At 42.9% G+C, this 25743-nt stretch overlaps 1 pseudogene; it reads right to left on the bottom strand.

The window, feature by feature from the left end:
- Positions 1–7347: 7347 nt before the first annotated feature.
- Positions 7348–9414, bottom strand: LOC100945619 (annotated as a pseudogene).
- Between the last annotated feature and the right edge of the window lie 16329 nt (positions 9415–25743).

Here is a 25743-nt window from a genome sequence, read left to right as displayed (position 1 = left end):
CTTTTTAAAAGGCTTTTGTGACCCAGCATCCTATAAAGCAGATGGTATCCGCCCACCCCCTTTCCAGCTCTCCAGTTCTCTGGCTCAGAGGATATGCATTGCTGCCATTGAACCCAGACAAGAAGAGCCAGACCTCTCTGACAGTTTACGGTGTGCTGGGCACCGTGCCAAGGAATTGTCATCTCATCCCAGGAAGGAGTTCAGGACTTGGCAAACTTTCTGTAAAGGGTCAGACAGTCAAAATTTTAGGTTTGAGGGCCGCATGGTCTCTGTCACAACTACTCAGTCCTGCCATTGTAACATGAAAACAGCCATAGACAAAACAAATGAATGGACATGGCTGCGTCCCAATAAAACTTTATTTGCAGAAACAGGTGGTGAGTTGGATTCGGCCCATGGGCCATACTTTGCTAGCCCCTGATGGAGTTCTCAGGGTTTTATTCATGCCATAGACGGGGAGACTAAGCATTCCAGGCATTTTTACCGGAGCAGGAGAGGATCAACAAGGGTGCAGAAGTCCTCCAGGGGCAATAATGGTGGGGAGCAGTTACAAGACCCAGGATTGGAGAAGCAGCAGGAGGGGTGTTTACCAGAACCCAGGAAACCTGTGGCAGGAAGACCTATAGCTGAAGCTGTGGCTTTTGGTAAACTAATGAGTCACTGCTGCCTATTGAAAGAAGCTGGGGTGGGGGGATACTCTGACCTGTTTCCCTTCCTGCCCTCTAATCTGCTATTGCCTCCCTTTGACTGGACCCATGGAAGGTCAACAGGCAAGGAAGCCACTGAGGCAGGAGAAGGGTGGGCCAGCAGGTAGAAGGCAAATAGTATCCCACGTTTGAGGTTCTGGGAGTCAAAACAGCTGCCCAAAGTCATCCATCTAACAAGTGATGGTGCCTTGATTTTAAGCCACCTCGGTCCACGTATAACCTCATCTCCAGGTTCTCTTTGGGCAGAGATTGACATGGGAAGAGCTAGACAGTGTGGCGAAAGGAGAGGCAGGCTGAGAGAGGGCTTGCTGCAAGTGGGAACCTTCCTCTGATAAGAAAGTCACTAAATGGGACTTTATCCCAAGGCTTTGGTATCAGGCAGTCCTGGTTCAAATCCCAGCCCAGCTACTTTCTCCTTCTATGGCCTGGAGCAGGTCATTATGCCTCTCTGAACCTTGGCTTCCTTAGCCATCAAACCGGGGCGAGTTTAGAGTGAGGTTCTCTATACACAATGTTTCTCAGGGCTGGTCAACAGAACTCCAGGCCAGACTACCTGAGATGCTGGTTTAAAGAGCAAATTCCGGCTCAGCGCCTGTGGCTCAAGTACACCCAAGGTGGCAGGTTTGAATCCAGCCCGGGCCTGCCAAACAACAATGATGGCTGCAACCAAAAAATAGCCGGACGTTGTAGCAGGCACCTATGGTCCCAGCTACTTGAGAGGCGGAGGCAGGAGACTCGCTTGAGCCCAGGAGTTGGAGGTTGCTGTGAGCTGTGATGCCACAGCACTCTACTCAGGGGGGACAGCTTGAGACTCCTGTCTCAAAAAAAAAAAAAAAAAAGAGCAAATTCCCAGGCCCTGTCTCCGACTGTCTGAATCATACTCTGTGGGTGGGAACAGAAAATGTGCCCTCTGACAAGGTCCTGGGGTGATTCAGATACACCCCAATGCCTGACAGCCCAGTCTATTGACTTTTCATGAAAATTAAATAAAATAGTCCACATAGTTGTAGGCCCATTGGTGCACCTATCATTTGTGGTTAGTCCCTGTGGGCTGCACTATGGACCTGAATCAGTTCATGGAGTCACCATGGCGATCAGACAGCAATATTCCGTTCATTTCCATTTACAGATGAGAAAACTGAGGATGAGAGAGATCCAGATGCTAGTCCTAGTCAAATAGATAACTTTTGGCCTAGACAGTAAGAGCCAGTTTCCTTCCTCTTCCTATTCTTGAGAGAGAAGGTGGCCAAACAGGGAGGGCTCAGCAGGAGAGGGACTATGTACAGCCCTGGGTGAAGGCCCAGAGGACCATCAGGGAAAGTTCAAGACATAAGGTGGGAAAGGCCAGGTTTCCCACTGGAAACTGCAGGGAGGGACCCCCGCCCCTGGAGAGCCTGGCAAACTCATCTGGGCTGAGCATCCTTAGGACAGAGGGGCAACTTTCACTGAGCTGTGAAACCTCAGGGGGCTGTGTTAAGTCAGCCAGGGTGGGAAGTTCACAGTAAGGAATTGCAAGCTTCCGGAGACTCCCCGCTCCCCACCCCCATTCCCTTCTTTTAAATCAGACAATGAGATTTGTTCATGGAGAAAGGTCTGAAATACTCCTTCAGAGAGAGGGAAACGTGTCCTTGTGAGAGTAAGGCTTCTTTCGTTAGCATCTTTGTGTGGAGGTATCTAGAGATGAATTTTTTAAAGCTAATAAATCATAAACCTTGTTTGAATCCCAATCCAAAACAGATGTAATGCATATGGTCAGTAGACTAGGAGTTGCAAATAAATATGTTTGGAAACCAAATATTTGAAAAGCAATTCTTCTTCTCAGACTTCTTTTTTATTTTTTAAGTGCCACTGCCAAGATCTGTTCAGGGATTTGGTTTCCCCTGAAGCTGTTGCCACAGCACTACACTCTCTCAGCCAGAAAGGAGATATAATGCCCCAGGCTAGGGGTGCACAGAGGTTTTAACTCCAGCGCCAGTTCGGGTTGATTGGTTGTGGCTGCCCGGAGGGCTGTGTTGAGAAAGGCTCTAGGCTCAACTGGGAAGAGTGCGTGATCAGTTAGCAATGTCTGCCCTTGCGCTGGTCTAGGCGGTGGAGGTATACTTGCACTTGATTGCCATCCTGTCCTAGGCCTCCTAGGTCTGCTGAACTCTGCACTCCCTACTAATAGGACTCTGCTTTGTTTATTTTGAATGTAGTGCCATGAAACTTTTAGGGCACAAAAGAATCAGGGACATTTGAGAGTTCCACCTTTTTCCCTAAATATAATGCCCAAATAATATTATACACGGGTCATTATGAAAGTTTTGAGATACATAAAAATCAAGAAATGTAGCATCCTCACAGTTGAAAACAAACAAAGCTCTTCCAGCAACATGGATAAGTCTAGCAAACTGAAACTAGCACAGGTGAATCAGAAAGGAGCGTTGTCCAAGTTTCTTGGAAGTGAAATAATGGACCATAATACCATCTTGAAACTTTTATAGTGACCCATATAACTAAATAGTCCTCTTGCTCATTCAGCCACTGCCTGGAGGCAGGAGTCTTTAATCATCTAAACAGTCTCGGGCCCCAGATACGGCACTCAGCACAAACACCTATCTTTTATTTATTTTCCTGTGTATCTCCAGTTTCCTCCCTAGAATATCAGCTTCCTGAGGACAGAGACTTGTTTTTCTTCATTGCTTTATGCCTCAGAGCTAGTTAGCAGTTTGGCATGTTACAGGGACAAGATAAATCTTTGCTGAATGAAAGTCATTCCTTTTTTTCATTCCCTCCTACTGTGCTTATTGATGCTTTCAGCCCAGATACAATAAAATAATTATTGTACAATGAGAAGCCTCCAGCCTGGTAGAGGAGACAGGTGCATTAGTTGATGATTGCAGCACAGCATGAGAAGGGTAACAATAAAATTATAGGTCTTGGAGTAGAGGTGACACATCAGAGATGATGCATTGGAGCATCAGGAAAAAATTCACAGAGGCTTTCTATTGACCTAGGGTTTTGAAGCATGAGTAGGAGTTTTCCAAACAAAGTGTTTGATGTACTATGCTTTTCATAGGGATTTAGGACCCCATTCTGACCCAGTCTAGAGGGGTAACTTTTGAGCCCTCCCTGGTATGACCCAAGAAAGCCAGACCTCTTTGGCTCCAGTCCAAACGACCTTACTTATGGACATTCTATGAGGACCTTGTTAGCAGAAGAGCCTCAACCCCACTGGCTTTATGTTGAGCACCAACCCCACGTATCTTCCATGCCTCCCTGCCCAGTCCACAGTCATGTGCAGCCTGTTTTTACAGCTTTTTATGAGCTGAGCATGCCAGCTTGATCCATTTTTCTTTCCTGTTCTTCAGACATGTGCAGGCAAAAGCTGGCTCAGCAGATTGCCTGCCAGGAGGATTCTGGAGAGAAGGCAAGTGCAGAGGCTCATCATTTAACAGACCTGCTCTCTTCAGATGCAAGAACAATAATAGCAGCAACCTGGAATGGTAAGTGCTTGCTCCATGCAGGTGCAGGGCAAGCACTTTCCTTGCACTTTTATCAAAGCTTCTCCAGGACCCTGTGAAGTTGCCATTATTACATTTTCTCTATTTCCCCATAGGCACCTTACATCTAACTCGCACAGGTAGAAGTGACAGGGCTGGAAAAGGAACCCAGGCTCTTAGACTCCCAGACTCACACTTCACCCTTCCATTCCTATGACTGTTGTTAATTTCTTTATTGATAGCTTTATTCCCTTCAAAAGAAGGCAACTAGTGGAAATAGAAACAGAAAAAGACAAAAAAGAATAAAACTAACCAAGGCCATTAGAATGAACAGACTCTGAGATAGGAAAGTTAAACTTTTTCTGCAATGGTTGGCTGCAGTGTCCGCGGATATCAGGTCAGGGCAGTTGGTAGTCACATTATTTGGGTCCTCTCCGTCTTCATGGATTTGGTCTGTTTGTTTCATCAGTTGCTGAGAAATGTGTGTTAAAATGTCCCACTGTGGGTCTGGAGCTGTCTCTTTCTCCTTCTGGTTCTGTCAGGTTTTGCTTCATTTTTGGAGTTTCCTTAGGAGATGAATGTACGATTAGAGTTATGCATCTCTGGTGTGGAGTGACGTTTTTTATCATTTTTATTACCATCCATCCCTCTTTATCTCTGCCTCAAAGTCTCCTTGGCCAATAACATAGCATTGCTACATTTGCCTGGCATGTTTTTTTTCCAACCTTTTATTCAATCAACTTTTCTGGGTCTTTATAATTAAGATGTGTCTCTTAGAAGCCACATAAAATTTCTTAATTCTAGCTTGACAATCATAATCTTTCAATGGGAATATTTAGTTCATTCCCCTCTAATGTAATTGCCCATGTATTGAAGTAAAGACACACCATCCCATTATCTGTCTTCTGCTTGTTTCATGTGTTTTATCTTCCTCTTTCTTGACCTTCTTGCTTTCTTTTCAATTAATCCTTTTTTATCATGTAAATGTTACCCTCTGTTGTTAATTTACATTCTTATACTATTCTTTTAGGAGTTTTCTTATGAATTACAATAAGCAGTCTTGATTTATTGAAGCCTAAAAAAATGCCATTATCATTTAAGGAAAATAAAGTTAAAGCATTTTAAGTTCTTTAAATTAAATTAAATTTACTTTCTTCAAATTTATATGCTATTGCTGTCAACTATTTTGATTCTGTATATATTTAAAACTGCACAAAACATTATTACAGCTTGACTCCTGAACAATGCAGGGGTTGGGGTAGTGGTGCCAATCCCCCATGCAATTGAAAATTTGCGTTTGACTTTTGATTCTCCCAAAACTTAACTGGTAATAGCCTACTATTGACCAGAAGCTTTACTGATAACATGAATGGTAGATTAACACCTATGTTGTATATTATATGAATTTTGTATTGTAAATTTACCATAAAGCAAGCTAGAGAAAAGAAAATGTTACTAAGAGAATCATAAAGAAGTGAGAATATATTTACTATTTATTAAGTAGAACTGGATCGTCAAAAGGTCTTCATCTTCCTTTTTGTCACATTGACTAGGTGAAGAAGGAGGGAGAAAAAGAGTTGGTCTTGCTGTGTCAGGAGTGGCAGAAGCAGATGAGGTGAGGAGGTGAAAGGGAAGGCAGGGGAGGCAGGCACACGTGGGGAAATTTACCGAAAAAAAATCTGCATACAGGTGGACTCGCACAATTCAAACCTATGTAGTTCAGGAGTTAACTGTCTTGTCATTACTCTATGCAGTCAGACTTCGTCTAGATTAACCTGCCAGTTATCCCTTCCATTGCTTGTCAGTCCTTCCTACATTTCTATGCATCTTTCTGGCATGATATTTCATTTAGTATTTCTAAAACTGGTTCCTGAAGAAGCTCCTTGTAGTATTTACTATATTTCTTTTGGTGCAAATATCCTGACAGCTAGTTCTCTGTTGTTGTTTGTCTGGAAAAGTCTTTAGGGCTCATTTTTGAAGGAAATTTTTACCGGATATAAACTCTATGATGACAATAATTTTCTTGTAGCAATTTCACTGTACCCTTCCGTTGACTTCTGGCTTATATCATTTCAGTGGCCAATCTTAACTTGCTTCTTTGACAGTAAAACATTATTTTCATTCTGGTTGCTTTTAAAACTTCTCTTTGTATGTCACTTTTGGCAGTTTTACTGATGTGCCAAAGTCTGTTTTTCTTTGTATTCATTCAGTTTGGGGTTCATAATAATTCATGAATTTGTGATTTGACTTGTTCACCAGATTTTTTTTTTTTTTTGCAGTTTTTTTGGCCAGGGCTGGGTTTGAACCCGCCACCTCTGGTATATGGGGCTGGCGCCCTACTCTTTTGAGCCACAGGTGCCACCCTTCACCAGATTTTTTAAAAAAGATATTTAAGGTATTATCACTTGAAAGATGACTTCAGTTTTGTTCTCTGTCGCCCACCATTCTTGGGTTCCAAGATCTTTTCACCATTTTTGTATGCATTTTATGTTCTTTTCTGTATTTTCATTTTTTTAATCTCTATGCTTCAACCTGGATATTTTCAATGGACTCACCTTTCAGGTCATTAAACTTTTCTTCAGCTGTGTTTAATCTGCTATTAAAACTATGGCTTGTATCCTTAATTTTAATTATTATTTTTTTTGGTCTGGAATTTTCACTTGGTTCTTTTTTTAAAGACTGAGTTCTCTAGTGAAAGTTTTCAACTTTTCATTTGTTTTCTTGAATATATTAATCTCAATTTTTTGAGCCCATGTCTGATGATTCTAGTATTTGGTATACTAGAGGTCTAATATTCCACCTATAGGTCTATTTCTATTATATGAGTATATATATATATGTATATGTATATACATGAGTATATATGAGTATTATGAGTATATATATATGTATATATATATATTTCTTTTGGTACTTTTTAATGTCAATTTTAAATACAATTTTATTTGAGACATTACCTTTTCCATTCACAATACAGTGCTTTAAAAATGCAATGTTATTTCCTTCCCTGGTACACATGTTCCATATTCAAATATTGAGAATGCCCAGTAATTTATCATAGCAGCTCAACTTTAAACCTACCACATAACTTTGCTACAAATTTGGATCCTTTAATGCTTTACTGTGTGGAACAATGCTACATCTACACTTGGGTTGGTTTAACCAACCTCTTCAATAGTGGGACCTGAGGAAGCACCACCAGCAGGAGGGATGGCACCACCTGGGAAACCCCCAGGCATTCCTCCTGCAGTTTCGCATAGGTTGGTAATTATGGGGTTGCAGACTTTCTCCAGCTCCTTCTGCTGATGTTCAGATTCTTCCTTCTCTGCAATCTGGTTCTTATCAAGCCAGTTGATAATTTCATTACACTTGTCAAGAATCTTCTGTTTGTCCTCATCATTGAACTTGCCTTAAAGTTACTCATATTCAACAGTTCTTTTCATGTTGAGTGCATAGGACTCAAGTGAATTTTCTGATGAAAACTTGTCTCTCTGCTTTTCTTCAGCCTTGTACTTCTCAGCTTCCTGGACGATACGAGCAATGTCTTCCTTGCTGAAACTCCCCTTATCATTCGTGATGGTAATTTTATTCTCTTTTCCTGTACTCTTATCCATAGCAGAGACATTGAGAGTGCCATTGGCATCAATATCAAAAGTGCCTTCAATGTGAGGAACATCACGGGGGTCAGGAGGTATGCCTGTGAGTTCAGACTTGCCAAGCAAGTTGCTACCCTCACCTTTACAAACCTGAATAAGCACTCCAGGCTAGTTGCCCAAGTGGGTAGTAAAGATCTGTGTCTGCTTGATAGAAATTGCAGTATTGTGCTTACTGAGTGAGTACAGCCATAACTCCACCAGCAGTTTCAATAATGAAAGGGGACTGATGTTCAAGAGCAGCAAATCTTGAACATTCTCAGATTTGTCACCAGACAGAATGGACACCTGGACAGCTGCACTGTAAGCAACAGCCTCGTCAGGGCTGATGCTCTTATTCAGTTATTTTCCACTGACGAAGTCTTGCAGTAGCTTTTGAATCTTGGAGATGAGTAGAACCACTACCCAGGACAATGTCATGAATCTGTGACTTGTTTACCGTGTTTCCCCCAAAATAAGAACTACCCAAAACATAAGCCCTAGCAGGATTTCTATGCATTTGTTAAATATAAGCCCTCCCTTGATAATAAGACCTAGTGATGTGGCGTATCTGCATAGCCACACCATGCATTTTGGCATGGACAGTAAGACATCCCCTGAAAATAAGCCCTAGGGTGTCTCCTTGAGAAAAAATAAATATAAGACAATGTCTTATTTGGGGGGAAACATGGTAGTTTGGCATCTCAAAGGGCTTTCTAGGTATAGAAGTTGATTCCTTCATAAAGGGAATCAATTTCAGTACTGGCCTGGGTGTTATAAGATAGAGTACACTTAGCACATTCACAAGCAGTATGGGGGCATTGGCCAGTTCTCTTATTCTCTCTGATGTCCTTATGCTTGTGCTTACATTTGGCAATAAAATGGTTGACCTTTCAGTTGTCAAAGTCTTCTCCACCTAAGTGAGTATCTTCAGCTATAGATTTGGCCTCAGAGATTCTTTTCTCAATAGTGAGGATTGACTCATCAAATCCTCTGAGGTCAAAGATCAGCACAATTTTTTTCAGCTCCAACATTTTTTTTCTAAGCCATAAGCAATAGCAGCAGCAGTTGGCTCATTCATAATCATAAGAACATTGAGGCCAGCAATGGTTCCAGTATCTTTAGCAGCCTGATGCTGAGAGTCATTAAAGTCAGCTGGCACTGTGACTACAGAATTGGTATCAGTCTTTCCAAGATAGGGTTCTGTGATTTCCTTCATCTTTTTCAGAACCATGGATGACATCTCCTCTGGATAGAAGCTCTTTGTCTCTCCTTTGTATCTTACTTGGTCCTTGGGCCTGCCTCAATCATTCCCCACCATGAGGGGCCAGTGTGTCTAATCAGACTGGACAATGGCATCATCTAACCTGTGTCCAATCAGAGACTTGACTTCAAAAACCATGTTCATAGGGCTCATTGCAACTTGATTTTTTTGCAGCATCACAGATCAATCATTCAGTATCAGTAAAGGCAATGTATCTTGGAGTGGTTCGGTTTCCCGTTGGCAATTATCTCTACTTTTCCATGTTGGAAGACACACACATAAAAGTAGATGGTGCCAGGATCAATATCAACTTCAGGTTCCTTAGACATGGTTCCTTACTTGTAGGGCCAGCTGGGCTTGGGAAGATCACACAGAAAACCCAGGAGCTGCCGCTGCGTTCGGTGAGTTTCTTTTGGTCTTTGTCTTTACTGATTATTGCACATTTTATATAACATTTTTAGAAGCACCAGATGATATTTTCCCCTGGAGAGAGGATTTTCTTTAGTTTCTGACCGGCTGTTAGAGTAGAAGTACACTTTGATGTCATCAGGAATTGAGCTGACTCAAAGCTGAGTTTTAATTTTTGTAAGGCCTGGCCTATTTCCAGTTCTCCTTTACCCCTAGGGTGTAGGCTGACTTGGGTCCAATCTGAAAGCCAACCCAAACTAGCTCAGGAAAAAATGGAAGTGTTTTATTAGATGAGCAACATTACTGTGGGGAGGTAGGCGTATGTCTGGACCTCAGAGACCCTAAGAACCAGGGAGTTCAATACTCCAGGATTTATCACCCCCCCTCCCCCCCGGCATACCTATTTCCCTCTATTTCTGACTTCATTCTGTGAGACAGGTGTGGCTGAGAACAACCAGGAACACATTGCCAAGATTCTCCATCATGGAGAAACTGAGACTTGCTTTCTCTAGTCTCAAGGCCAAAAATCTCAATAAAGAGCCGTGATTGGTTCACTGTGGGTCAGTCGTGACAGCCACAGGGGAAGAGTCCTAGGAACACAGAAAACCAAGCCATACCAACAGGACTGGAGTGAAGAAAGGAACATTTCTCAAAAGAGTGAAGAAGATAGGCACCAAATTATGGCTGCCTAGTGCAACTCGGCTTTGAGGTTTGATGTTTCCCAGATACATGTGCTGCACTTAAAGTGAATGAAATGAGTTCCCTTTAGTTTATACACTGTGAGTACTGAAGGGCTTCCCAAGCTCCTTGTGGAAAGAGACTTCCTGCTGTATCTCCCCTGATGATAATCAGTGTAATAACTACTGTCTACTGAGCAGCCCAGTCCCGGGCCAGGGGAGCCCTTAATACACATTTCATCTAACATCTCCCATCTGTCTGCAAAGTAGGTATAACTCTGCCCATTTTCAGAAGAGTAGCAAGATTGTAACCTGAAGCTTATAAAATTACTCATAAAAATTAGGTACAATAGTGAATATTTTAGTGTTAGAAAAGAAATGACAGACATTATGTATTTTAAAAAGCTGACAGATACCACAAATATCATGAAAGCTATAAAATTTGCGTATGTTTTTAGATTAAATAACTGCCAATCATTCCTCGATAATATGTTTATCTCTGTATTTTTGGCTACATATTCTTTGATTATATTTTCATACAGCAAGGGTATAGTATTACTTCCTATGGAAGGAATAGAGAGATAATTCAGTCTTTCCTCTGGTCCAGTGGAGCAAAATTTATTTTTTGTTTTATTGAGAATTGGCACAAACATGAAAATTAACACAAAGATCTACTAGCTGTTTATAGTTCTGTTATAGGTTTGTCTACACAAACAAACATTTAAGGAATGAAATTTCACATGGAGTGTATGTTGTAAAAAGCATAGCGAGGGTATAATCACATAGGCTGCATTATGAAGCATATTTCTAGGAAGAGAGAACTTCTATTTTAATTAGGCATCTATAGAAACAGCCCACTTATAGTTTTACATGTCTAATGATAGGAAGTACTTTCCACAGACCAGCCTCTGACTCCATACAGTTCCTTTGTTTCTTTATCACTGTCTACATATTTCTGGTGTGAACCACTCTAGAAAACTTTCCCAGAATCCTGCTGGTCCTGGATGGTGGGAGTATTAAAGGGCAGGAAGGAATGTTCGAGGGGAGGTTAGAAGTGTTGAAAGGGAGGTGAGAATATTCAGGAGGAGGTAAGAATATTCAAGAGTGGGAATACTTATGGGGCATGTGGGTATTCATGGGATGGGAGAGGATTCAAAGGGAGGTGGGAACATTCGGGGGAATGGGAGTATTTCTAGAAGCCATTCTTACCCTAGAAAGGCTACTATGCAAATACATTTCACTAAAAACTCAGGGCAAAAGTAGCTGAACTCATCTTTACCTTAGCCTGATTTCAAAAATGATCGAGGCCAGATACGACAGGCAATCAAGTGGAAAGAAACAGCAATCTCAATCGACTGGGATTAAAATATCTCATTTTTTACCGAAACAAGCAATTAAGTGAATACATTTCCAGACCCCTTCCCAGGCTTTGAAGGAGACCTGGCAAAGGGAGGGGCCCTGAACCCCAGGCTTCATTAGCTTCTTGGGAAATATGCTCACTTTCAGAGGAGGAAACTGAGGCTTTGGAAGATGAGGTCACTTGCTCAAGGTCATATAGCTAAAAAAAGGATGAAGCTGGTCAAAGGAAAACCTGGTCTCTGAAAAAATAGCAGAAATGAAGACGCACTGGTTCCCTCCTCATTGAGAAAGTAAGGATCCGGAGATGTTACTAAACTTGCACAGCGTCAGATTAAGGACAAGTGTCCTAGCAGCAGCCAGAACCCAGAGTGCCTGATTCCACCTCCACAGACATCCTTTGTCTAGACGTTAGTATAAGTTAGTGGTCTTTGATGGAATCCGAGTGCTTCCCTGGGGTATCGACCAAGGCCAACATGGATAGTCAGAGCTTTGGAAGTCAAGCCTGAGCCTTATTTATGATTTATCCTCTTCCTTGGGAAGACCATGTTATCTCTGATGCCAGAGCGTCCCCATTCCCTGGAGCAGGCGCAGGATGCAAGAAACTCTCAGTGTCACCTCAGCAGATGATTCTGGAAGAACTGCGATGGGAAGCAGAATATTGAGCAAAGAAGAAGGTGTACCCCCTTGCATGCAGACGACTCAGACCCATCTCTTTAAAGGCAAATAATTCAGGGAAACGTTGGAGTGAGTGTGGCCACTTTCCTTCCAAAACTCTTCCTTGCATCTGTGTTCAAAAACTGGGGCTCAAGATTCCAGGATGGAATCTTGAAGAGCTTTGTACCGAGTGATCATTGGAAACAGGCTTGCGATGCCCTGCGTAGTGTTAACACGCAGGAGGTTAAGTGCAAGCTCTCAGGCCCTTTGATGTATTAAATACCAAGGACTTTACCGTAATAGAACTGTAAACCTCAAATCAGAGCTAATCACACTAATTTGCTGAACTCTAAAACCAAACCAAAATGTTCGTTTCTTCTTAAACTGAACCACAAATCCAAGCTGTTTTGATCTACAAATCTATCTAACAAAAGATTTGAGGTGGCTTACAAAAAAAATACATGCACTAAAACAAAACTCTTAACTAGATAAAAACCAGGATGGAGGGGGGCTGGGAATCAAATGAATCAAAACCAGAGGGAGTATTACCACATAGATATGCAAGACTTGTGTAGTAGTTTAAGTTGAATCAATGAGTTCCTGAGCCCCCTGGCAGCCAAAGCAATATGGGAGACACGTTAATTACATGGCACGAATAATGGCATGCATTATTCATAAGGAGAAATAGTTTTTAAACAGGAGTTAACTAGTTTAAAATCAAGATGAATCTCTTCTGATGGTGGAGGGGGAAAGATAAAATATTCTCTGAATCACACTTGAAATACTTCATTTCATTCAAGATCCTGTTTAATACACATACTGGTTTCAAAACACTACCTTCTTTGTCATTTAGTTTCTATTTTCTATTGGCTTTCAAACCTGCTTCAAGACATTATGATTCCTGTAAACCAAGTGGGTCCAGATTTTCTTTTTTCGCAGTCTTGCTTTAAACTAGTTCAAGCTTTTGCTGTATTGGTTTTGTACCCAACCTCATTGTTTTAGCAATTAAAGAATAAAACTTGCACGTGTGTCTCCAGGGACGTGAGCATTCAGGAGGTTAAGTGTCAGCCTTGCGCTGCAGAGCATGCTTCCTGATCCCCAGAGAGCTCCCCTAAATTGTTTGGATAAACTGAGGAAATGTCAGGGGGAGCTCTGACACTGAGCATGACATTAATCTTCGTAACCATTCCTCCAGATGTGCATGAATGTTCCGAGGATGCTGAATATCCAAGTTCACAGCGGCAGCCCACCTTCCTCCAGAGGTGGGGGTGCTGAGATGAGACTGGGGGTGGGGCCAGCCTCTTTCCTAAGTGTTCTCACATCTTAAGAAGATTTATGCACTTCTGCTTGCAGGGATGGTCATTTTGGTTACTTAAAACAACATTAAAAACCATGAGAAAAAGGCACAGTAGCTATTGTTGCATGAAAAATCAGGTTATAAAACGATATTTGCAAGTGGATAAAGAGCTACAGCTATAGTTATGTCTGTAGACGTAGATATATCAGGTGTTAACTGAAATGTTAACAATATTTCTAAATATTTATTTGAAATAACACCCATCTCTCTTTGGGTGAGGGTATCTTTACTATTCACACTTTTCCAAGTTTTCTTCAACAAACATACTCACTTTTACGATCGCAGAAAAAATCAAATGGTTGTTTCACTTTTACATTTTAACTTAGTTATTTTAGAATACCCAAAGGATCTCGCATCTATTGCAGCAGAAAACTCTACACATCCACGATGTACCTACAGTTTTTTCCCAGTGGCCATAATTAGGTTGTGGCTGATGTTTTACCTGGGGACAGACGTACTATAGGCAAGGCATGCTTTGAAGATTTTTGTATAGCCCCACCCCTAAGAGGGATTGGCATTGGTTCTCAGTCTGTACACTTTCTCTTATTGCTTCTGGGGGCTCAGATCAGTTTGCAAATATTGCTGAATTTAAAGAGGAGTTTTAATACCCACTGCGTAATTTGTCCTCGCCCCATCTGTCGACTGCAGAAACAGATTAGTTTCTCTCCACATGGCCCGCCGCTCCCCTGTTCCTTCCCCCACCCCTAGCTGCAGTCCCTTTCTAAGACTGTAAGAGTTGGGAAGAAAAGCCTAGTGCAAAAAAAAAAGAACTTTTCTTGCCAGGACGGTAAGCAGTGTGGGCAGCATGCGTCTCCATCTTTCTATGCCTGTGTGCAGGTATATGTCTGTGTCTGCGTGCGCCTGTGTGTGCCTGCACAACTACACGTGCACATGTTCATCAAAGTGTGTCAGAGTGTCTGTGGGGATGGACATTTATGCAGGTAACTAACACACAGTTGTCCAGGTCAAGGCACAAAAGGAGGTCGCATTACCCCTTTTTTTTTTTTTTTTTTTAGAGACAGAGTCTCACTTTGTCACCCTTGGTAGAGTACTGTGGCATCACAGCTCATAGCAACCTCCAGCTCTTGTGCCTAGGAGATTCTCTTGCCTAAACCTCCCGAGTAGCTGGGACTATAGGCGCCTGCCACAGCGCCTGGCTATTTTTGGTTGCAGTTTGGCTGGGGCCCGGTTCGAATCCACCACTCTCGGTATATGGGGCCGGCACCCTACTCACTGAGCCATAGGCACTGCCCGAGGTCACATTACTCTTGATGACAAAATTATAATATCTCCTGTTTATGATGGAATAATCATTCCTCTCAGTGATGAGCAAGTGGTTCAGGGCCTACCAGGAGGTAAGACCTGGTTACTCTCTTCTAGAAGAAACCAGGAATCTGACCATGTATTTGGCTGCAGCTGTCACCATCTGGTATTTCTGGAAGAAGCAGAGAGCTCACAACTCCAATGCAGAGTCCCTCTACCCCACATACCATGTCAGGTGCCACCGCCCACTCCTTAGGAAAACAGGTGGTGTGTGAGATTTTTGTCTGCTCTACTGGTGACTTTAGCGGTTCAGGCCCCTCCTGTCAGCGTTTCTTGGGGTAGGATGGGACAGGAAGGCCACCATTCTTGTGGTGTACTCAGTGATGGTGTCTATACCCAAGGAGGCGATGTTGGGGCGGCTGGACCCAAATGGCTGTCTGTAGAACTGGCATATCACTGCCCCACCAGCCCACAGTGTTGAGCTCGAGGTCCTGGGCCGACACCCTTTCCAGATGGGGAGCTTTTGGTCAAGCATCGTCCCTCATCAGTGGCCTTTTCACAGCTCTGACCCTCCAAGGGGAGTGTTGGGATCTCAGCTGCCTTCCTCCCAGAAGTCTCTTTGGTCTGAATGTAGATTGGCTCTTCCTCCTCACAGGTCCCCTCAAGCCCAGGCCATGTAGAGAAGGAGTGGATGGGCAAGACGACAAATACCCACCCCCCATCAGAACCTAAACTCAGACCCAAACAGTAAGTGTCCGCATGGCTGATGTCCACGTACTCAGAAAAAAATTCAGGTGCTTTTGGCTTAGGCACAAAAAACCTTTCCTGCTAGGAATAGATCTGGCTGACACTTTTTAAAATGACAGATTTAGCTTTTAAAATATAATGAAATAGAACAATAAAAATAAACTTTGTATCAGTAACAACTTCAATACATGTGCACGCAACTATCTGCCTACAATAATTCTTATCACTTAATGAGCGCCATACACCAGGTACACAGTAGGCACTGTGCCAAACGCTTCATAGCTGATACTTCCTTTAATCCTCCAAACAACCCACTGAGTTAAAAACCACTTCCAGCCCTATACTGCAAATGATAGAAACAGAGGCGTAAAGAGTTTAGGATAATTTGCCCAAGGTTGCACAACCAAAAGTTGTGTTAAAGCCAATAGGCAAACTCAGATCATCCAACTTCAAAGGCTTCATTGTGAACGGGTGATTTTTTAACTTAAGAGACTTTAATTACTAATGTTTATTTTTTAAAAGTTTTAGTAAAAATGAGCAGTTGGTACAGAGAGCCCATTCTCCTGTATCATCCCCTCCTACGACCTGAATAGTGTCTCCTAACACTCGTGCGGTCCATTTCTTACAATTAGTGAACCAATGTGGACACATTATTAGTAACTCTACTTTATAGTCTATTCAGATTTCCTTAGTTATTACCTAATGTCCTTTTTCTGTTCCAGGGGCCCATCCAGGACACCATATAACATTAAGTCATGATGGCTCCTCAGGCTTCTCATGGCTGTGACAGTTTCTCAGATTTTATTATTTTTAATGACCTTGACAGTTTTGACAACCAGTCAGGCATTTTGTGGGATGCCCCTCTATTTGGCAACTGTCTGGTATTTTTCTTGTGATGGGACTGGGGTTATGGGTTTTTGGGAAAAGATCACAGATAAAAAGTGCCATTCTCGCTGCATCCTGTCAAGAGAACGTACTATCAACGTGATTTGTGACTGTTGGTGTTAACTTTGATCAGCGGGCTAAAGTAGGATGTTGGTGTGATTTTGAGACCCAGGCAGAAGCAACTCAGGGCTTGGGGGGTGGGGGTGGGTTGCGCAGATTCCTACAAAGCCTTCCAGCTGGCTTCATGTTGGTTCCTGAGCTGTATCCACCCCTATGCCATGGGCTACCAAGGGCCTCTCCCTGCACACGGCTCCAGGTAGCAGGGTGCAATCCCCTGGGCTTTAGAGGGATTGTCCCTGCTTGGCAGGCGTCCTACCTCATGATTCTCTTGTTTCCCTAACTATTGTAGACGTTCCAAGCTGAACACTCAGGGTTCAAGGAAGCAATGTTTCTTTATTCCAGAGAGCCTAAGGGCTGACACTTACCTCCAGGGAGGCTTCCTGGGCTGGGGCCCAGAACTGTTGTACCTCCACGTTGCCACTTTTATTATTTCCAGCCAATCAGAGCATTTGACAGTCAGGTAAAGGCATCTCTGATAGTGACCACAGCATGGAAGTGTGAGAAAATTCATACTTTACATGTGTATTTTGTTGGAAAGATGAAATCTTTAAAACCAAGTGGTGCTTGGGTTTGAGAAGTGGCCTCAGTTTCTTAGGGGTCATACAATGGCAGCCCGTAGATCCTCGGGTCTAATCCAGCCCATTGGCAGTTGTTATTGTTTTTCTTAAATTAATAGATTTAACTTTTTAGAGACATTTTAGGTTTACAGAAAAATAGACAGGAAATTAGAGAGATTTCCTGTATCCTCCTACCAACACGTCATCTTTACCCAAGGTCCATGGTTTTCATCCAGGTTCACTCTTGGTGTTGTATTGTATGGACTTGGACGAATGTATGGTGACATGTTTCCACCATTACAGTGTCACACAGAGTTTCACCGCCCTAAAAGTCTATGTGCACCACTGACTTATCTTTTCCTCCCAGCAAACCCCGGACAACCATTCATCTTTTTACTGTCACTATAATTTTGTCTTTTCTAGAATGTCATGTAGTTGGAATCACCAGTGTGTCGCCTATTCAGATTGGCTTCTAACACTTAGTAATATGCATGGAAGGTCCCTTCTATCTTTTCATGCTTGGTAGCTCATTTCTTTCTAACTCTGAATAATATTCCATTGTCTGGATGTGCTACAATTTATTTATCCACTCACCTACTGAAGGGCATCTTGGTTCCTTCTAAGATTTGGCAACAGTGAACAAAGCTGCCATTAACATTCATGTGCAGGTTTTTGTGGGGACGTTAGTTTCGACCTCGTTTGAGTAAATACCAAGGAGCATGATTGCTGGATCAAGTGGCAAGGAGATGTGTATTAATAGTTTTGTAAAGAAACTCTGAAAGTGGCTGCACTGTCTTGCATTCCCCCCATGAGGAATGAGTCCCCACCACTGCACATCCTCACCTGAACTTGGTGTTGTCAGTGTTTCGGATTTTAGTCATTCTAATAGACATCGAGTGGCACCTCGTTGTTTTAATTCACAATTCCCTGACTTTCGAGCATCCTTTCACATGCTTAACTTGCCACCTGTCTATCTTCATCAGGGAGGTGTCTGTTCTGATCTTTCCCCATTTTCTCACTGGTTGTTTATTTTATTGTTGTCGAACTTTGAGAGTTCTCTGTATATATTGGATAATCGTCCTCTATCAGATAACACATCCTTTTAGTCTGTGGCTTCTCTTCTCATTCTCTTGATGTTGTTAACTTTTAAAAACTGGAATTAGTTGCTAATATTTTAAAGTCAGAAAATTCCTTGTGGAAATAATGGTTTTTTGGCAATGAGAATTCCATTTTTGAAGAAAGAAAGGAAGGAGGAAGGAAGGAAGGAAGGAGAAAAGGAAGGAAGGAAGGAAGGAAATTTGGGTTTCTAACTTTTCCTCAAAACCCAAGAGATTATATGACAAGGGCCTCATCTATTCCTGTGTGGCAGCACTTGGGTGGAGGGGTAGAGCCTGCCCCCCTCTAGAGGGCACCTGCTTTCGATGTGCCTTAGCCTCTACCCCTGCTTGTCAGTTCCCTGGCTTGGTCTTTCTTTATACTGGGCCCTCTTAATCCATTTATGTCACTGTCAGTCTTCCAAAAGCATTCAAGTTTGTCTTATTATTTCAGATGTCAAGCAAGTTAAATGTCATGAACATACCTTGAGAGAAAAATCAAGGGAACTTTCTTACTGAGCATTTACTATGTTCCAGTCACCTAATACGTTGTATATATTCTATTCACACATCATCTCTTGCAAGAGAAGTATTATTACTTCTGTATATGAAGAAACTGAGGCTCAGAGGCAGGGAGTTGTATGTTCAAGGTCACATACACACACACACCCAGGAAGGGTGAAATAAGGATTTATATCCAATTGGGACTCTAAAACTCCTGTATTCCTCAAATACCAAGTGGTTTCCCCAGAAGGCAGAGGATTTTCCCAGTAGAGGAGCTTCCATCAAAAATCAGGGGCGCCTCTGCCAGCCAGTGCTCTCCCTCTGTGGTTTGGTTTGGGTGCTCATCACCGGCTTCTAGAAACCATCTCCAGAGTTGTCCTATTAATGCAATGTGAACCTACCTCCTGGACCTGCTCTCTGGTACAGAATGGGCAAGTGACCCACTGTAGGCCAATTCCAGTCATTCCCCATGAATTTGACCTTCAGAACAAGCTAGGGGTTGTCGAAGCCAAGTCACATAAAGGATGATGGTACGAGATAAAACTTCTGTGAGCACCAGACATGGAAGACCGTGGCTGCTGGAGTCCTTCTTTTCTGTGACTCATTGCTCTGTGGCTCTTTGAAGTCTATGAAACTCTTGACTCTCTTCCCAATAAGAATAATTTTTAGAAAGCTACTTATAATCTCCCAAAGTTAACTCATTCGCCTGAGCATCAAATCTTCTATGAATCAGACTTTCAGAAATAGGAATCAAGATGAAACAGGCCCCAAGATCACTAGATCCTAGAAAGACACAGAAATCAGGCTCATTGTCAGCAAGAAACTCTGTGTATCATCTGAACAGCCTCCTCCCTCCTGTTTTCAGCCCCCTACCCTGGGATTTTCTATTTAGACCTGAGGTTGAGAAATTGTGAACCCCATATGTAGATGATGGCCATGTCTTTAGTGCAGAAAAATAAAATAGCCACCCGGGAAGGAGAGAAGGAGCCAACAGGCAAAGATAAGAGATACAGAGAATGGCTCCTGGCACTGCCTGAGCCGTCCCTGTGTTTGGAGACACCGGCTAATCAGTTTCCCTTTACCTGAACTGGCCTATGTTTGGTCACTTAGCCCCAAGGGCCTCTGACCAACACAGACGTGTCTAGTAAAATTGATCCTGAGTGCAGGCTATTTTTCAAAACTCCAGGACTTAGCATATAGTGGGTGCTACTTTGGGGAGGTCCCTCTCCCTCTTTGGGCCTCAGTTTCTTCATCTGTGAAATCAGGTAACAAGACCGAATGATCCATGGGGTCCTCTACTTCTGACAACTAAGGTAGATCCCTACCAGTTCAGCTAAAATCTAGCCCTGCCAATCTTTACTTTCCTCATCTGTGAAATGGGCTTATCACAAACAGCACCTACTCCATTGGGTTCTTATGATAATTAAATGAAAGAACATATGTAATTTGGCACCCAATTAATGCTCTCTCTATTCAACAGCCTTATTGTTATTATTTTTTTTCTCTCTTTTGTTTGGAAAGAGGTCTCACTCTGTCACCCAGGCTGGGAGTGCAGTGGCATCATCATAGCTTACTACAACCTCAAAAACTTGGGCTCAAGTGACTCTCCTGCCTCAGTCTCCTACTAGCTAGAACTACAGGTACAGACCACCATGCCCAGCTAATTTTTCTATTTTTTGTAGAAATGGGTATCTTGCTTTTGCTCAAGATGGTCTCAAACTCCTGGCCTCAAGTCATCCTCCCACCTCTGCCTTCTAGAGTGCTAGGACTACAGGCATGAGCCACTGTGCCTGGCCTTAGTTATTATTACTATTATTCTATTTGACGCCTGCCACGTGCCCTTCCCTGTGCCAGACACTAAGCCAGGCATGGTGGAAAGAAGCATATAAAACCCTCCAGGAGTGCTCAGTGGAGTAGGTGGAAGAAGCGAATTCAAATCCAAGGTGGGAGAGGGAGCCTGGAAGCCTGCTGAGGGACAGAGCCCCCAGGGAGAGATAGGTGGAGCCCTCAGGAAGGGGGAGGACAGGGATCCAAAGAAGGCCCCCAGTGGGAAAGGGTTGGGTCAGGCCTGTGTTCCCCCCTGCCCCCACCAGGAGCTGGTGCTGTCTAGGTCTGGGCACAGCCCCTGCCTGAGATTGCGCTGGGGGTGCCGAAAGGTGGCCTTGCGGGTAAGTCCTTCCAGCTGTGGACAGGTAATCCTGGGCCTTCGTGCAGGAGAGATGATACCCCCGAAGGGCCAGGCCTGGCCGGCTCAGGATGCTTGCCCTGTGAGATGCTCTGCAGCCCTTGCGTTTCAGAGTGCTCAGGTCCAGCATGAATCATTCCTTTTTGAACTTGTCTAAATGTGTTTATAAAACAAAGCTGCGGCCCAGGGCTGCTCCGGGTGGAGCGGGAAGGTAATATGTTTTTAATTGGAGAGATTGGGGGAAGGAGGCAGCGGGCCAGGGTGAGCTCACCCTGCATGAATGCGGCTGGGCGGAGAACAATGTACATTTCACATTCCTTGACTACAGCAGGACCTGGCTCCAGGGCAATTCTCCACCTTAGACGGGCATCTAGGCACATGCTAGCTGAGGTCAGAGGAGCCCATGTCCTGGCTGGTGGCCAGAAACCCTAGATCTGAATAGCACAGTGGGTCAGGGCAGGAGTCACAGACTATGCAGGAGTCAGACAGGATCTGGAAACCAAGGCACACTCAGTGTAGATGTGGTGAATTGGAGGTGCATGACCTCTGCAAAGGGGACAGTCACCACGCAACCGGGCCAGACCCCTCAGAAATCTCAAAAATCTCAGATTTCTCAAGAGAAACCAGAAGTCATATATGGATGTGGAATCTCCTCGTGTTAAGGGTTGGCTTTATTTGATTTTATCCTATTTTCTTACTTATTTTTGGCTATGTGGGCCAAATAAAACAGATATGGAGGCCGTAGTTGGCGTGCAGCCTTCCCTTCTTGTAGACCATGGGGGTGGACAACCCTGTGTCATTTACCAGCTGTCAGGACTTGAGGCAAGTTCCTGACCATCTCCGAACTCTGGTTTTCTCAAGCAGAAATCTGGCAGTTTAATGCAACCTTTCCTGTGAATGGTTTCCAAGTTGGGCATAAAGGGGGCGATTGTAATATTCACTGAGCATCTGCTGCATGCCAGGCAGGGGGCTAAGTGGTTTACATATTTTATTGTTGCTCCTTTGTTTCTTAGATCATCATCGTGGTTCTATCACCCAGGCATGAGTTCTGCTCTACAGAAGATGAAACAGATGCTGGAAGAGCTGAAGTTGGAGTTGAAACCAGTATTCCAACTTTAAGAACACCTTCTGAATTTAAGGAACTCTCCTTAGGGTGAGAAGGGGGAAACTGAGCCAAGAGACAGTGGCTGACTTAATGTTGTAAAGACACGCTTAGTAAAGGCATTAGCTATTCTGGGTTCTAGCTTAGTGATAAACAATCACCTGTTCAATTAGCAATAGTTTTGTCTTGTAAAGTGTAGCGAGCAGAACTGTCAAGAGCAGTGAAGTGGGTACTCCCTATACTGCTCTGGTTACCACCTTTCCAAAGGACGACATGGCAGCACATGTTGCTAGATTTATGCTCCCTAAAAGAATCCTCTTTTTCAGGTGAAATTCATCTTGAAATCCTAACAAAGTAAGAGACCTGTGGGCAAAGAAGTTCAAAAAAGAATTCACAGAAAATTGAATGTCCATCATAACAGAAATAGTTAAATAAGTTATGTAATATCCATACCAAGGAATATTATGTAGCCTTGAAAGAAGGTACAATAACAGGAGCAAATGCTTATGATGTAGCCTTAAGAAAAAAAGGTAGAATACACAATTAGGTAAAAATGTATCCATCCTCACAGAAACGCAAAGAAAGAAGATGGGAAGGAAATTCATCCCCGTGTTAATTCTCTGTGTGGTCGAATTTAAATTTAATTTACATTTAACCTTCTTCATTCTTTTGCTGAAATTTTTAGATTTTTCTCTCACAAGCGTATTACATTTTATAATGGAAAAGTATATCTATGCAGGGTGTAATGGGCCTCATCTCATCCAGTTTGGGAGAACACGGGACGGGAGCCAGATATCACGTTTATTTAAAAAACAAAAGCCCAGAAAGAAACTCTAGAGAGAAAAATACTGTAATGTAAAGCGGTTATTATTGGCTAATAGGATTATGGGATAGGATTTTTTTCCTACTTCTTCATATGTCTGTGTATTTTTCAGACTTTCTACATCCAGATTTCTTGAAATTGGCGAACAATCAGGCAAATCATAAAATACTCCCATGAATGTATGACTGTTTCAGGTAGGGAGATATTCTTGGCAGTAGAGTTGTACCCAAATCCAGGGTTTTCTCACTCACTGCTCTATCTCCTTTCTGGGTTTTTTTACCTAAACCATCATGTGCCTCCATGATGATAGATTCTAAAGAGTTCAATAATACTTAAGTCAGTTTAAACCAGGCATCCTCAAATTATAGCCTGTGGGCCACATGCAGCCCACCTAGGACATTTATCCGGCCCGCCGGGTGTTTTTGCCACCGCTGCCTGTCCTGCTTAGTAGCCAACTCATCCTGGGCCCCACAGTCCGGCCCTCCAATGATCTGAGGGACAGTGAACTGGCCCCCTGTTTAAAAAGTTTGAGGACCCCTGGTTTAAACCTAAAGAAATATGAAATTAGGATTCTTTTTATCTTACAGAAGAAAGGTTTGGCTCAGTTTATTCTTGAAATCTGTTTTTTAGCATATTGCCAAGTTAAAAGTACTTATTGTTTGTTTTGTTCTATTTAACTGAGGCAAGCACGCCTATAATCAGGACATTGCTGGGCTGTAGCCCTGACACGGCTCTATGAGCTAACCAAGTTAGCATTCTACACCCAGCTTTGCATGGAGATGGCCAGTTTGCCGGATCAGAAAACCATAACGTCTCCCAGTGACCTTGGCAAGATCAAGACCCTCACATGCTCTGGTTGGAGATGCCTGGAGTCCCTTTTAGGATTCGCCACCTGATGGGGCTTCACCCACATCCAAGTCATCATGTTACCTGCACCCTCAACCTTGTTCCCTGAGATACCCCCTGCCCAGTCTTTGCAGTCCAGAACTGAATCCTCTGTGAACTTGAGCTCGTGGCCCACTTCCCCCAGCCTGCCTTCCTCCTCCACCTATGGAAGGAGACTAACACCACAGGACGCACTTGCTGAGAGGGTTACAATGCAGTTTGTATATGAAGACTTAGGCACAAAATAGATTGTCTTCCTTCTTCCCTCTCTAGCGTCCTCTTTCTTTCTTGATTCAGGAGCTTCTTCTAGTCTGCTTTCAAACACGCGTTTTGGCCAATTTCAGTGTGCTCTCTATCCTCATGTTGTGCTTTCCTCATAGAACGAGTGCGGGAATTACCTGAGAGAAGGCAGAGATAGGTCTTAACTCCGGGCCAAGGACTTGGCATCCCTGAATTCGATTTTGCATGGTCCTCATTGTGGCTAGTTCTGTGAAACAGGGATCGTGATCATTAGCCCCATTTTTACAGGAGACTGAGGCCAGAGAGATGAGTGCCAAGCTGCCAGGTGTTTCCCTGGGGATTCCGTGTTTATTCACGTTTCCCCACCTCCTTCCTGTGAGTTTTCTTTCTTTCCCTCCCTTCACTGAGGAATCTTCCAACATCACAAAAAAGAAAATCTCCCTAAAACAGGAAGGCAAACAAGTGAGAATCTCCATTCTGGCCCAGATCCTTGGCCATTGCCTATTTCTTTCACTGGAGCTCTTAATTACGGCACCTAGAGTCAGTCCCTCTAAACGCCAGTTCATGTAAATTTCATATTCACGAAGGTGACAGTGGTTCTCGGTCAATGGGATGGTGTCAACTGCTTTGGAGAATTTCGAGATCCTATTCAGTTACCTTTCTCTATTTTGAGGAGTCTTGAACATTTTGAAGCTGCTTTAAAAAAGAAAAAGCTAATTCATCTAATGTCCTTCTACCTTGATTTCAAGAAAACAAGAACATTTTAAGTTAGTAACTGGAAGGTAAGGTCAGGAATTACCAGGAGAAAAAAGTAACAGTCAACCCCGGTGTGTGACCTTAGGCGAGTTACTTAAGTATCAGTTTTCCTCATCTGTAAGATAAGAGTAACAATTTCTATCCATGAAGATGTATGATGGTTAACTTCAGTGACACAATTTGTGCAAAGCACAAACGTTCAATTATGTACAACAACAATAATAATTTCTTCAATTAGAGGGAAATAATCACAGCCTTAATACTTTCCTGTCACATATGATATCTTTGCTCCTGCTTGGCCTGGAGAGGAGAGAAGCAGCTCAGGTAGGGGGAAGAGGGAACTTAGAAGTGTAAATGACTTCTTGCAACTTATAAACCTGGCAGTTAGACCCTCCTGTACCCTATTGAGCCCTTAAATGCATTCCAGATGCACCAAAGAATTGAATATTTTTAAAAATCAAACCTTAGAGGAGAAAAGACTTGAATATTTATCAGACCTCTGGGGAGGGAAGGCTGGTTAAATCTAGAACCATCAGAAAAGATCATAAAGAAAAAGATGGACAGAATTGATGGCAGAGAAATTTAGCACATCTGTACGTAGAAAATGTATGCAGTAAAAATGATGGACAAAGGCCTCATATCTTTATTATAGAAAGAGACTGTACTATGGGTATATATATATATATATATATTATATATATGAAGAGAAGAAAAAGTTATTCAGACCCTGCTAGGATAAATGAACAAAGAATTCAATAGATAATTCACACATGAAGAAATATGTGTAGCGAGTAAAGACATGAGTTATCACTTTTCTACCACTGAATAACCCTGATTTTTAAAATAACAATACCTGATGTTTAAGAGAGTGAAGTGAAATAGGCACGCTTGTACACTGGTAGTGGGAAGGGAATTGGCCCAACTCTTTTGAAAAAGAAAATTACAGCTCGGCGCCTATAGCTCAACCGGCTAAGGCGCCAGCCACGTACACCTAAGGTGGCGGGTTCGAATCCCCAGCCTGGACCCGCCAAACAACAATGAC

The sequence above is a fragment of the Otolemur garnettii genome, unplaced genomic scaffold (assembly GCF_000181295.1).
Source record: "Otolemur garnettii isolate 467f Iridium unplaced genomic scaffold, OtoGar3 scaffold00003, whole genome shotgun sequence".
In the NCBI taxonomy this organism is placed as follows: Eukaryota; Metazoa; Chordata; class Mammalia; order Primates; family Galagidae; genus Otolemur; species Otolemur garnettii.
The sequence above is the reverse complement of the archived record's forward strand: the minus strand, read 5'-3'. Positions and strand labels throughout refer to the sequence as shown.